At 47.0% G+C, this 15,114-nt stretch overlaps 1 long non-coding RNA gene across 1 annotated transcript; it reads right to left on the reverse strand.

The window, feature by feature from the left end:
- Window positions 1-2,232: 2,232 nt before the first annotated feature.
- LOC141933643 (uncharacterized) lies at window positions 2,233-4,694 on the reverse strand. Its single transcript, XR_012626165.1, has 3 exons — window positions 4,462-4,694; window positions 4,198-4,317; window positions 2,233-3,152 (listed from the first exon to the last, which is right to left on the reverse strand). It is a non-coding gene; the product is annotated as an uncharacterized LOC141933643 (long non-coding RNA).
- Between the last annotated feature and the right edge of the window lie 10,420 nt (window positions 4,695-15,114).

Genomic DNA, 15,114 nt, shown 5'->3' on the forward strand with positions numbered 1-15,114 from the left:
AGAAATTAAGGTGCACACACTGGAATGTGTATAGGTAGAATCTTATCCAGAAAAACCCCAACACAATAGTACTACACTGGCCAGAAATCTTTCCAGTGTTCTGACGAAAAGACTCAACTTCTTTCTAAGAAATAAAGCGTTTGGGGCCAAAACCAACAGATGATGTTCCAGTCAAAGGTTAAAAAAAAAAAAAAAAAAAATTTAATTGATCTATTGAAAAAAGTTGAAGAAGGAAATGAAAAACCATTCCGTGAGTCAAAGGTATAGATTGTCCCCATGTGATCTAACCATGACAACTGCAGATCCTCCATTCAGAACAAGGGGGTCAAAAGCAGCACACCCCCGGAAGAGGGGAGGCAGTCTTTCCCCTTGAAGAGGCTACAGCAAGAAGCTCTCACTGTATTTCCAGCTAAGAGCCAGCTAGCAGAAGGCAGCTTTTCTGTCAGATAAAGCAAGGCAAAAGGATCTGGTACAGCAACTGCCTTGTCGTCTCTTGCTCCTTGAGCCCCCTTTTTCAACTCTTCTTTCTTCTGCCGGTGATGGGAAGGCAAAGCATGTCCAGCACTCCCTTCCATCAGAGGGATTCTCCTGACGTAGTAGTTGTCCCCATTAGCTGTCAAGTTTTTGTATCACAGGAGAACAGATGCAGCCAAAAGAACCTTTACTCTAAAATGACTCCTCCAACTACACAAGCAGGCACGGGCAGCTCCCAATTTCGTTCCATGTACACAGCAACGCTGGGCGGTGAAGGCAGTCACCACTGACCAGAATGAGAAGTTTTAACACCAGCCTTTTTGTTTTCCAACCCTCTGAACATGAACTAGGTCAGGCCTGTCTGTCCTCGCTTGCCAAATACCATTACAGTGCCTTTACTCTAAGACAGTATCTCGACCAAGCAAAAGAAGTCCGAGAGAGCCGAACCTCAAGGCCAGCAGAGCCAAAGGCTATGGAGCATCAAACAGATGCACCCACTTGAAAGAGCTTTCAGAATTCTACAGCTTCTGGCGACACCGCCTGCAGCCAGGCTGGAACAAGTGACCCAGCTTAGTACCTGCCTCTGCTCCAAAGAACAGCAATCTCGTGGCTCACGACTGCTCTTTGGTACAGACGCGGGTCACCAACAAAATGCAACAGGTGGAGAAAAACAAAAGACTGACAGCAACTGAAACAGAACTCTTCTTTTTCCATTCCATCAGCCAGTTATAAAACTACCTGTCAAACTTGTGCACTTACATAACAGAACCCAACAAGTAGCAAAAGAAAACCTTTTAATCAGAACAGATTAGTGCGTCCTTACAAGAAAGTCAGGATTTCAACTTACAAAGTCAGCATTATTGTTAACAAGGCACCTTTCCTGAAGAGGAAATCTTTGTCTTTTATCAAGTGTCAACTGTGTGGAAACAACAAAAAAAACCCAACAACCAAACAACCCCCACCAAAATCTACCCACAACCATACCTCCAAAATCTCTGTTTAGATTATATATATATATATATATATAAATATAAAAACCACATCTTCATAGATGACAACTGTATCAATTTATACTTCAGGTCCTTCTCCTCCAGGAACCAGCTATGAAAGAATATGACAATTTTGTGTCAGTGCCATAGATTCAAGTTCTACAAAGCCATATGTGTCAGTTCTTGCGTTACAGCATTTTAGCAGATGGAGACTTCATGGTAGACCACAAAAGTGGGTTTTAGATTCAATATTATCTGCCTCTCCCAACAGAGGAGAACAGTTAATGCCAGAGAAGCACATGCCAAAAAAAAAAAAAAAAAAAAAATCTCCACAATACAAAGAGCATTTAACAAACCAGAAAGGAGATCCCAGATGACACACGTTGTGGTTTTTGTCTTTGTTATTCACTTCAAGGAGATGATTCTGTCTAGAAACACTCCAGCTCCTTTTCAAAAGGACAAAGAACATGCTTCGTTTCATGAAGGATTTCTCCAATTGCTCATTCTTCCCCAGACTGTCTCTATACTGGGAAGCTGGTTTCCTCTTTCCAACCTCTATTGCCAGCAGAGCCCAAAAACTAATAAACAGCCTGAATCCTTCGACAAGGAGCAGGGAATAAGTCAGCATAGAATTCTCCTGTGAAGCAAGTAATGAACTGAACAATAGGAAAAGAAATACAAAGGCAAAAACACAAGTAAGGGAAAAACAGAGGATAACCACTCCTTTTACTTATATGTATATTCTTTTTTTAGACATTTATATCTTTGTTCTTAACATTTTAACCATCCCTTTTTCTGTATTCTAAATAATTAGCTGAGCACTTCTAAAGACAAAGAGCTTCGCTGCTTTTGGGACTGAGTAAGAAAAAGTCTAAAGCGTAGTCTTCCTGTGGTGGGAAGATGTGTCCCCAAAAGAGACACAAGACCTAATACAGAAACATCTCTGTGTCTTGATGAAAACCCGCCCTCAAAGAATCGCAGGCTTCTGCTTCCAGGGCAGCACACCACCAGCTGAACTGCACGGTTGTGATTTTACCTTGTGTAAGAAGTCAGAACATGCGCTGCCCTTTCAGGATGAGGAATAACCAGAGCAGAAAAAGGCTTTGAAATTCAGTCAAGAGGGCACTTGCTCAGACACACAGGAAGAAGGCGCAAGGCAGGTGAGACAGCAAAAGGGAGATTATTCCCCATTCCCACAGAGCCGACTTCGACTCAAGTCCGTCATTGTCTTCTCACACAAAATGAGGAACGTCCTCACGTAGGAAGTCCAGATTTTGTAGCCATCTATGCAGGCAAGCGAAAAACTACTGAGGGTCTGCTTCGGAGATATTTAGGAAACTGCAGAGTTCAGCAATTGCAGAATTACAATATTTAATTCCTCCTTATCAGCACATGATAAACTGAAAATCATCGTGCTTCTAATTTGGTATCATCCAACAGACCTCCAGATTTTTTTGCAGAGCACATAAAGATACAGCTCCCTGGGCATCACATGGCATTGCAATCACCAAATGACTCAAGAGTTTGTAGGCATCCAAACTGCTGCAAACACATTTACACAGAAGATAACGGATGAAACGCAGATAGATCCCACCCTACACTCTTACTCAGGCAAACACGCAGGAGTTACAAGCCACTGTACGAACCAGCCTCCAGAGTGGGCAGCAACATCAGCGATTCCCTTCACACCTGAAGATCAGAAACACACTCATCAAAATAAAATTCGGGCTGTGATCTCTTCACATTTACTGTCAATTACACCGAGTAAGGCAGTAAGATCACTTTTCCAGCACCATTCATACACGCATATCCTCCGCAAGCTACTTGAAAGTAGCTTCTGTAACGAAACTGTCTGGAAAGCTCTGCTCGAGGCAGCTGAATGCAAACACTGACCAATTTAGAGGCACAGAAAATAAATGCACGCAGCCCTTTAACAACGACGACTTACCATTGTTATTTCCATTTAAAATGGAAATTTAAAATCTGGTCCAGTTTTGTGATTCTTCTGCCCTTGGGTGTAATCTCACTGAAGCAGCATTGGACAAAGTAAGGACGAACACATGACCAGGGACAGTGATTACAGTTTTGATTACAGAACTAATAGAAATCTCTGCATTAAGATGGTATTTGTTGGAACTAACCAATAAATCAGCCACACTTCAGTGTAAGCTTGATCAACTGACCACCCGCGTAAAGAAAGCTACCTGGCAACTAAAAAGATCAACTGTACTTTTCTGCTTGGTACCTAAAAATACAGATTCACCCTCTAAATCTGGACAATTTCTTGAATACCACCGATACTCAAAACAAGTTTCAAAGAGCAACATGGCATAACAAAGTAACACATATCCATCCTTCAGGCTGCTAGCTTTTTAAATCTTTGCCTAGGCCTTCAGGAAATGTGAAAGCAAACAAACTACTGGAAAGTTCAACACAGAACCTATGCAAAATTAAGGCTACAAATTAGGAACCGGTTACAAGTATTACAAATCATGCAAGAACTACCCTATGACATGGCTGTCCAGAAGAGATCACCCTCAAGGCTGAAGTCCAAGATTTATATTAATATAAATAATACATATATACATATAAATATAATATTATATATAAAAATATGATATTTAGCTGGCAAGTATTCCAAAAAATAAAACCACTTAGTTCATAGATCTTACGCAACATTCTGCACCAGGAAACCAAACACTGAAGAGCAACAAGAGGCAGAAATAACACTTACAATTCTGTAACATCTTCTAACACTGTATCCGAAAATCCAGTTTCAAGGAAAATAAAGCCCAGAATTTTAAAGTCAACATATTTCAAGGTATTTTCACTTTATACCCAAGTGTGATTTCATCTGTAAGATAAGAGACCACAATAACACTGTTAATCCACACAGAATGGTTCTATCCAGTGAACTCAAACCTCTCGCAAGCAATAAAGGAATCGAGCCGAAGCACAAAGTGAACGGCCTGAAACATTCCCATCAAAGGCTACTGACCAGCTCATCCTGAAGCGTTCCAACAATTTCCTTATCCCTCTTCACCCCAAGATGAACGCCTGAGCCTGTGCATTTGTCCACAAGTTGGGCAAATTAAAACGAAAAGCTTGAGCGGTACAAGAGATTCTTGTGGAGAACAGACGTTTTTGAGAACAACCCCCCTGATGTTGTGATGACAACAAAGTCACTGCCGCTGACACTGCTAAAACCCCACAGAAATAAGGAAAGAGAAATTAAAAACACAGACAGACAGACACCCCACCACCACCACCACCCCCACCACCCCTCCCACACACCCAACCCCGACGCCAAGCGCCCGCCCGCCGCGCGCCTTCCAACCTCACGACCCCGTTCAAACCTCCTGCCAAGCGGCGGCGCCCCTCCCGTCACCCAGAGGTGCTGCCGACGGCCCCTTCCTCCCGCCGGCCACAGGGCGGGATCCCCACCTCCGCCCGGACACCGGGAGAGCGCGGGAGCAGCGTAGCAACGACGGGCCCCGAGCGCGGCAACTGCTGAGAGGGGACAGTGCTGGCGCCAGCCGCCATCTTGGCTCCAGACCTGACCAGTCGCTCCCGACTCCCGCAGCGGCGAGGGGCCGGCCCGGCAGCCCCGACGAGCGGATGGCAGAGCCGCCGCTCCTCCCCCCCCAGCTCTGGCACCCCTCCCAGCCGCGCCCGCTGCCGGTGCCCCCCGGGCCCGCCCCTCGTTTTCCCCGACGTGCCGGGAGGGAGCGGGGGTCGCGACACTCGTGTCTCCCGGGGGTCGCGCGTGTCGGGCATGCCCAGGGAGCCACTGAAAAGGAAAACTCGCTCGGTCGCCTTTTCCCCCGGCGGGCCGCGCCACCTTGGTCTGTGGGCGGTAGAGGCGCTGCGCGCCCGGCCCGGCAGCCCTGGGGGGTCCATCTGCCCCTCCAGGAAGTCCGTCGTAAGGCAGAAGAAGGGGTTTAGGGGCTGCATTTCACAGCTGGTTTGGGGGATGGCTTTTTTCTGGTTCTTTTTTGCTTTTTGCCCATTGACTCACAAGAGGGCTGTGGCAGGCAGGGCTTGTGGAAGCCCTTTTGCTTCCAAAACACAGTTGGCTTTGAACCAAAAAACCACGGGCTTGTCAAAAGTGCGGCGCTTGCCTAATGCTGCAGCATTAAATAAAATGGGTATTTCAACTTGTAGAGCCATTGCCTGCTTTGTGGCGGGGCAGCCTCCAGATGTCCTCTGCCGGGAAAGGCAGTCCTGCCTCCAGAAGCGCAGGTACCTCTCAAAGGACGAACAGCTGCTGGCATCACAGGGCTACTGGCTTGCTTCAAAATGCGGTTAGTTCCCCGGTAACTCCAAATGCTCGGACTTTCTGTTCCCGAAGTGAAATACAACCTCTGAAATCAGCAGATGCCATTGCCCTGCCGGACCCCCCAGGCAAGTGCTTGGCTGTGGCCAGGGCAGAGATGTAATCACAGAATCAGAGGATCCCAGGTTGGAAGGGACCTCAGGCTTCACCAATCCTGCTGGCAAGAGCATGGTCTAGACAAGCTGGCCCAGCACCCACTCCAGCTGAATCTTAAACATATCCAATGTTGGGAAATCAACCACCTCCCTGGGGAGATTATTCCAGTGGCTGATTGTGACAAATGTTCCTCTTGTGTCCAGTTGGAATCTTGTACCCGTTACCCCTTGTCTTTTCCATGGGAGTCCTTGTCAAAAGGGTCTCCATCTTCTTTGTAGCACCCTTCTGCTGCGGGGGAAGGGAAAGCTTGCCTGCAACAGCATCTCTCCAAAAAGGGAAGGCTCCAAACTGAGCCAGGAAAAGGATTCCTGACCTACAGCCGTGCAGAACCACCAAATACAGGCACAGCATTAGAAGGCGTGCAAGAACACTTGCCAGCCCAAAGTGCACGCAGGCGCTGGAACTCCGTCTTTAACTGCGTGATCCTACGCGTGGGTTTTTGGCCCTCAGCATCACCAGCGAGCCCTACATCCAGCATCATCCGACCCTAGTCGAAGCCCGTCTGTACAGTCTACCAAGATAAAATAGATAAGGCAACACATAAGTCGAACAAAACAAACCAAAAACCATAAAGCGACAGACCATTACAGGAGACCCTATTTAGCCCAGCAAACACAAACTGCAGTGTGGTTTTTTCCTTCATTCCTGTTTCGAACTTGCACAATATTCTCTACACCATTCTTACTGTACAGCCTAACTTGAGACCAGACGCTCCCCAGTAGCTCGTAGCTTGGTCACCTGGCAGGACATTACAGAGAATCTGCCCACGTCAGAGGGGTCGGCTACACTCAAATCAACAAGATGTTCCCCATTTCTGCGGGCGACCATTCTGCTCCTTCAGTTCCCTTCGTCCTTGCTGGTCCACGTGCACGCTAATTCGGAAGGTACTTCCGAAATCATTTGCTGCCTGCAATGAATCAACTCCAGTCCGCTACAGCTGTTACTTTTGTCTGCATTTTTTGAAGAGCGGTATAAAATCTTTTGGGTGTTCACCGTGTGTTTGTGTTTGAGGGAGAGAGAGAATAAGGCACTAATCAACACCTGCAACCAAACTAAACAAAGCACTGAAGTATGCACCGGGTTTTAAACCGCTTTTCCGGCCACACTGTGTTTACCAGGCTTGGTGAATGCAGAAACGCTGCGGAAAGCTAAAATGCCTTCCCGCAGGCCACTCTTTTTTGCACTTAAGCAACGCAGGACTAAAAGGAGATGATAGAAATCTCTCTTCTCCCATCTGAAACGATCCTCTGTGAAGTCTTCCTTCACTTCCCGTTTTCTTTGTCATGTTCTGCACTCAGACCCCAAAAAAGTCAGCCCCCTGGGGAGAATTAATTACAGAATCTGGAGAAATTACAGAATTTCTTAGCCCCTCCTCCCTCCAGGCAGGAGCCCCATAGCCTCCTCTTAGGTGACAATTCAGGCAGAGTCCCTCTCCCTTAGCTCAGGAGAGCCACAACCCTCCTCTGGTGCCATATCCTACCTGAACCCTTCCTCCTTTGGGCCACAGAGATTCACATCAGCTGGAAAACGGCCTCCTGCAGCCAGTCCTCTGCACTTCATTTACTTCCTTGTGGAGCAAGTCCCCCACCGAGAGTGAGGGTTCATTCACAAAGAGCCTGTCAAACCTACGAGAAACCTCTTCCAAGGAGAACACCCTTAGTCTCACCACAATCTGCTGCCACTCTTAACCCATGTGCGGTAACTCTGGCGCACAGATAAAAAAATCGGCTACAGACGCGCTGGAGGAGGCTTCTGCGTGTGTGTGTGCGTGTGGCTTGTGGCCCGCTGCCCGATCCACCCACCCTCCTGCACAGAGGGCTGGGAGGCTGTCGCTGCCATTCTGACGAACAGTGAAAGGCGTTCTGCTCTTCCACTCCTCACTCGAGTTTTGCCGTAGAGACCTGGCACCTGCTGTCTTTCATGCTGCCTAAAGTCTGCTGACAGTTTCACGTGCGCCAGCCCTCCTTCTAGCCCCAAGGAAGAATGTCAGCAGAGAGTGGTGACTCGGTAAGAAAGGGCAAGATCGGAAGGGAGTCCAACTTGAAACGACTACATGTTTTCAAGTGTTCAGAAAGCCAAATCCGTTTTAGCAATAGGTTCTGATGCAAATCACAACAGAGAAGGCTGAGAGGACTCAGCGGCTTTTCTGAAATCCTCCCTGAGCTCCAGAGTTTTCACACCAGTCTTGGCTGTAGTGCATTCCAGTCCTACTACGATACAGGATTGTCTTCCGTTTCTTAGCAGTCCTTCGTAAGAAATACTAGACCAGAGGTGGGCAGAGGCAAGGGAGGGCTTGCTCTGGGCTGGCCGAGTTTTAGAAGCTGTCACTCCTGACCTAGGGCTATGCAGAGCTGCACGTTCTCTGTCAAAATTATCCCCGTTGCGCTATTACATCTGTATAATGCTAAGAACAGATCAGAACGTGCTGTTTCAGGTTGCAGTCTATCACTAAATCCCGGGTTTCGAGGTGCTATCCAGACCTGTGTAGAAACATCCTTAGAAGCGTACGGAAGCATGCTTCATTCGATACTACAGGTGCCAAGTGCAGTACCTGGGCAGCTGCTAGAACAAAGTAACTACATGCTCCTCTACCCTTCCACAAACATCCCAGCTGCTACTGCATGGACAATACTCCTGAGCTGGGGTTTTTCCTCCGTCCTTTTGAGCATCATCCCCATTTGCCATGTGAAGGTAGAAGCCAACCAGTCCTGGACCTCCAAGGGCACAGAGTCAGACTGGATGTCACCGAGCTCATCTTCCGTCTCCAGCAAATGCCTAGAAGGTGGCGGAGAAAGATGGGTAAGCGGACTCCCTTGGAGAGCGTTGCAACGTTATTAATCAAAAAGAAACTCACGTATATTGCCATTAAAGCGGTTATTAAAAGTCTTTGGCTCGTCAGAACACAACCGAACAAGCCTCCAACAGATTGCTTATTCTCTCGTGTAGTTAAATCTCAGATTGTGAAACTCACCACCAGGCCGACAAACAACAAGTATCAGCCTTCTGAAGCACAGCTACGTCATCATCCACTGACTTCTCGTCTTCAGCTCGCCAATACTCCTGACCTTTCTGCCCTTCAGAGCTCATTCCCAGTCACCTCTGACTTCCCACTTAGTACCACACAGGCCTCTCCTTTCCCATTCTGGTCACCTGCGGTGACTCTACAAGTGCATTTAGCACTGGGCAAAGGGCATCGAACAGAGAGGGGAACGCCCCTGCCATGTCTTACCAGTCTACCTCTATCATGGCCTGCAGCAAACATTTCTTTTCTTTCCAAGACTTGATACAAGTGAAAAGATTTAACACTATTCAAAGGGAATAGAGGAGTAGGAAATTAGAAACTTTCAGAAAAAGCCGGACACAATTGTCATGAAAACCTTTCTCCAAAATAATACAGATTAAATTTACGATTGCTTTTGATCTCCTCCCCTGCCCCGGGAAACTTAAAGAAGCTTTCAGACCAGGGATTGAAGATCTGCTCTACGCGGAACACAATATTCTAATGTTTAAAAACATGTTGTCTGTGAATAATAAATCTCGGCTAAAACAGCTTTCCCAGCTGGCGTGTAAATTACAATGTCGTGTCGTCGGTGCTAGATATCAGAAGAGTGCTGCCGTCTGTAGTTAACTCACCTAGTTTCGCCAGTGTATACTGGCTCAAGAACAGCCTATCAAGTCGCAGCATATTCCAAACTCTTCCTTAGGTCTACAGCTGAAGCTTCCCCTCTCTCCAGCTGCTTTACCAAAGACCAAAACCTAGGCAAAAGGAAAACAGAAATTTGATTAGTACAAACAGAAATAGGTTTGAGAGTGAGCGTCAGCTCAGAACTGCATCCAGCCTGAGACCCCGCATACATGGTTGGCAGGGGGAAACTTTTGGAAGTCTACAAGGTTCTTTAAGCCGTATACAGGGAATCAACAGAAATCACTTCTCGGATCTCAGCCACAGGGATGCTGGGGAAACATCCCATTATATTCAGGCTCAAATAGGTCAGTGTGTTATGGTTGTCCCTTACCCGTACTGAAATCCGTTAAAATAGAAATCACTTGGAATTTAACACATAAGCTAAGAGAGGGCAACTTCATTCCAGCCATAAGGGAGGAAGTAACTTCTCGAGTAGTATCTGTTGACAATGAATAATGATGATGAATGGTTTTACTCTCTCGTTGTCTGATCTTATGAATGAACCTTCCCAGAAGATAATTAAGGTCTCTTCTTCTGACGTACATCCTCCTCTAGAATTACCACTGTTTATCACTTTTTCAGACATTACAACCTTTCTTTGAGGGACATTTTAGAGCAGGCAGGTAAACAGTTATGGAAAAAAGTTGGCTGGCTCTTCCTTAACAACAGTCTAGGTGGAATCCGGGTATATCCTACGGTCTTCCTCGGTGCCCCAGGAGATTTCAGACCGTTGTTGTGTTACTTGCTCTGAAGCTAACTTAGCGTACCGTAAGGACAGTCTGGAGATATTATAAATCCGCAGTGCATTACGTCTAATCCAGTAAAGTTAATCCACTGTGGAGATATTCTGCTGAATCTCTCGGTGATTTATTACCTAGGACAACAAAATACCCAAACCCTGTACGGTAAAGGTTCTGGCATGCGCATCTGTCACGTTATTTTGGAGGACTCCATCTGTTCAAAGCAAGGGAAATGGAAGTTCTCTTAGTCTTGCTTTGCATAACCCGCTCCTTCTCACTCCCCCTACCCCCTTCTCGACGGGTGTAGCTGATGTCAGCCATTTCATAGGAAAATTTCAATCAGCCCTGCTGGCTGCACAATTAGAAAGGTTAAGATGGATTACTTAAAGGTAAAATACATTGAAGTAGCGAACTCATTCAGAAGTAAAGGTATTTTAACTTCCTACAGCGCCTCCTTTTTAAGTGCAGTAGAGTCATTCTGCTTCTGCTCTGGAAAAGCGTGCAGATGCATTACTGCATGTCAGGTTTGCACCTCTAATTAATTCGCTATTTATGTTTGGGTTCTAAATGCAGTGCTCTGTACGTTTAAGAAACCCTTGTTTCGGATGGGATCGTTCTCACATGAGTTGAGTTTATTGAAATTGCTTGAAAATCAACTGTCTTTTTCAGAACTAAGAGAGCGTGGATGTGAAAAGGGTGCAGAAATGGTGGGTTTATAGCAAGCATTTACTTGTTAAATAGTTTTAATGATTTGTGTAAGAATATCTATTTTAGCTTTCATATAGTTGTTAAAGATTTACTGCAAATCAATGACAAACTTGCGGCTTTAACGTGTTTCTTTTACTGTATGAAAAATCTTCACACTGAATGAACTCCTTCATGCCTTAGAGTTGAATGGAGCTACATCCACTCGCATGAAAGATCCTGTGGAACCGATTTGTGCGAGGACTAAAAGGAGATACAATTCAGCAGGGAGTGTTTAGACTTTGCTAAAAACTGCAGAGACTTTGTTTAGTGTTAAAACACGAGACAATTTCATCTTCTTGTCTGGGGTGGCTTTCTACAGGTGGATTTCCTAGCAAATTTTTTAGCGTGGCATAGCATAGAACTGAATAGCAAAGAATTTTTACATTTGGAAGAGTCGGCGTTTGCCTGGCTGTGCTTTGGGCACGGATGCAAATGCTCTAGGTGTGAAAATAAGCAGCCTTTTGGCCACACCAGTGTACCCTGCACCCCCTTGTTTTCCAAAGCCTGTGGCGTTTCCATGGCGGTCTCTTGGCCCCGCCCCCCCCCCAGCCTATGGCTCTGGTCACACTCTGGCTTTCCTCCAGGCTGCGGCTGCTGAAATCACCCGTCTCGGGGCCCTGGACAAGGGTTTGTGTCCAGCCACATCAAGTCCCTGGTCCTCCTCGCTGCGTGGCCTCATGGCTGAGAGCTCTGGCGCAGAGAGGGGATGGCTAAGAGGGGTGGTCTCTGGGCAGTGGGCGGGGCTGTGTGCGGGGCTCCGCCCCCCAGCCCCATGTCACAGTGCCACCACCCGGCAACGCAGCGGTGACAGTGCCCCGGGGGGGGGGGTATCCAAGGCAGCGTCCTCTGTGTCCTGCTGCCAGAGCTGGCCTGGGGGCAGCCCGAAGACATCCGAGAGGAAGTCCTCGGGGAGCCGGCAGAATTACTTGCAGGAGGGTAAGGGAGCTCGCTGATTCTTGCCCCCGAGGTCAAGCAGGCCGGGGCCATTTGGCCCCAGAGATGGCTCCAGGTTGAGGGAGAATAGGGCTTGGGCATCTCCTGGGATGCGTGACCAGCCTGTGGGAGGAGGAGGCAGGTCTTGCTCACATGCTCAGGGAGTAGCCGATCGCCAGCGCTGGGGTCAGGAAGGAATTTTCCCCCGGGGCAGATTGGCACTGGTCCCCGGGGGTTTTTCGCCTTCCTCTGCAGCATTGAGCGTGACCACTTGTCAGGGCTCCTCCGGTCCATTTTGGCTGCGTTACTGCCTGCTGCTCACGCACCACAAAGATGGCCTCTCATGCCTTGCAGCTGGGGGGAGGAAGGCTTTTTTTCCCCCAGGGTGGGCTAGCAGGTGTCCCCGGGGTTTTTTTGCCTTCCTCAGCAGGTTTTGGAACACAGAAAGGAGCCTTCTCATCAGTGTGTGTCCTCCTTTGGAAAATACCCCACAGTACCAGCCACCACAACCTCTCTTTCTTCTCCTTCTTCTCCTTCTTCCTTGTCGTCTTCCGCATCGTCTGCGCCGTCCTCTTCTTCTGCGTCGTCTTCTCTGTCATCTTCATCGCCGCCTTCCTTCTCTTCTTCATCTTCTTCTTCTCCATCATCTTCCCCGTTGACTTCTGCGTCGTATTCCGCGTGGGCTTCTGCGTCGTTTTCTGCGTCGCGTTCCGCGTCGTCTGCGCCGTCACCTTCTGCGTCGTCCTCCTCATCTTCTTCTTCTTCATCATTCTCTTCCAAGGCGGTTTTCTCATTCTGCAACTAATTCTTATTTTCTCTCTCTGCCAAGGCCAACCGTTAGGACCTTTCCATGTCAAATACATGCTTTACACTGTAAAATAGATGTCTTGAAAGTACAGGGGAATAATAATATGCATAAAATGCATGATCAATAACTGAATTTTTAGGAGTATTCCTTAGTTAGAGGCTTTCCAAAGAAAAGTGTGAATTCAGCCAGTTCACTGGAGCTTTTTTTGCTAGACACTCTCCATGATGCTTTCATCGTGGGTGACATTGGTTTGGGATAGAGACATGTGTTACAGGATACCCATATTCTAACAAACACTGAAGTGACTATTCAAACAGAAGCAAGAACTAACTTCCTTTGTGCTGCTAGACGACACCCTAGCCACCTCTTTGACAGTCTATTTCTGTGGAACTAAAAGAAAGATTTGGTATGTTCAGGGTCACAAAACAAAATTAGCGTGCTGTAGGAGAAAGGCACTATTCCCGCTTCTTCTAGGGCCTGAGGAATGCAGGTAGGAGCTAGGAGAGGGGCAGCAGGACCACTCTTCAACGTAGCTGATGATAGCCATCAAACCAATGAGGTTTGCTCTCAGTGTCTAAGGAAAACCCAGCATGCATAGCTTCTGAAGGCAACTCGAGGATTTTTTTAAGGAGAGGAACTCTGATGGTCAAGCGCTTATTGAAAATCTGTCGGCACTAAAACGGTCATTTCATGTGAGAGGTACCAGAGTAGATTAAGCTCTGTCATAACTCCATTTGAATCAGCAAGGTATCCTAGGATGAGTTGAGGCTGCTCATGAAGATACAAACCACTAGGCAGGTTCAGAGTCAGCTCAGTCAATCTTGGTTCAAAATCAACAGAACTGAAAATGCAGACAAAACCAGGCCATTTCCTTTAATGAACTGAGACTTTGCAACAGCCCTGGCTCCCATTCGGTTAACAAGTAAATTCTAAATAGGTGTTTTGTTTTTCCTTATTTTCAAAATTCGAACCTACTCCTGTCTGTTCTCAGTTTAATTTTGGCTGCATGTAAAGTCGTCGCATTTCTGTAGCAAAAATCCTGACGGCTTAATGACAAGTTATGTATGCAAAGAGATACCATTGCTACAGGCTCTCCTACTCCATCAGAAATATCCAGCCTCCCCGACAAGCAACCTAAACCTCCTCGTACGGCAGGAGGGTAGTAGGGATCAAAGAAATGCACGGTCTAGTTGGCTTAATCATCTCCTGGAGGATGTTGGCAGAGCTTGGGCATCTCACTAGTTGTAGTCGCTGGCACAGCTCTGAGTTCAGGTCAGAGCTGAAGCTGAGAAACAGCGACAGGGACTCGTTGAGCAGCTTGGCTGCATACAGAAGAGGGTGGGAGCTGCCAAACAAGGCTCCTAGGAAGCAGGGTGTGTGAGACAATGAGCATGGTGGACAACCTGAACCACCCGCCCAGGTCCTGGCTGCTGCCGTCTGGAGACAAAGTGGTGCGTTTACGGCTGGGGCATTGCAGAGCGTACCTCAGTGCTGTTGCCGTGGAGGCCGGGGGCATCATCGCAGAGTTTCTCGGGAATATGCAATTCCTCTTAGATATCATCAGATCTACCTTCACTTCTGTTTCTTCTTTTTCTTTGCCGTTCGTTCTTGTGCGAACATAAAGAAGATTCCAGTCTCTGCTTACAGCAACCATACTAACACGATGTACGGTATCATCAGAAGAAAAGCATGGCTACAATGGTCCTATCTTCAAAGAAAATTCATGCTCAGCAGGTGCAGGCAATTTCCAGTCAACTTGGCCCTGAGCAATGTGACGGTCTTACTGTGCTTAGAATCAAAGTCCACGTGTGGTGGACTTTGATACTAGGACAATGTCCTCAACAGAAGAATCGAGTATGAATAATCTTCTAGATTTTTAAGGTCAGTGCTGTAATGTCACGGCATTAATTTCATTAGCCCAACTTGATCAAAATTTTAGACCCGCTTCTTATCATGCTTTAGTCCCTATGACTGATGAAGCATGAGAGTGCTAGAAGAACACTGGTAACAGTAACTGGTAACTGATACACCGTAACTGGAGGCAAGTTCAATTCTGGGGCACCATATGAAAAGAAAGGATACGTGGGTGTGCGAGAGTAACCCAGCACTCTGATACCCTGCCATGCAGAGGAATTACTGCATTCATACTTACTACGTAGAAAACGGTCACGGTCATGGAAAGTGAAATGATTTTTTTGAGGTTATACATCAAAATTAACCTTCGTATTGTACGATGGGTTTCATCC

The sequence above is a fragment of the Strix aluco genome, chromosome 1, assembly GCF_031877795.1.
Source record: "Strix aluco isolate bStrAlu1 chromosome 1, bStrAlu1.hap1, whole genome shotgun sequence".
NCBI lineage: Eukaryota > Metazoa > Chordata > Aves > Strigiformes > Strigidae > Strix > Strix aluco.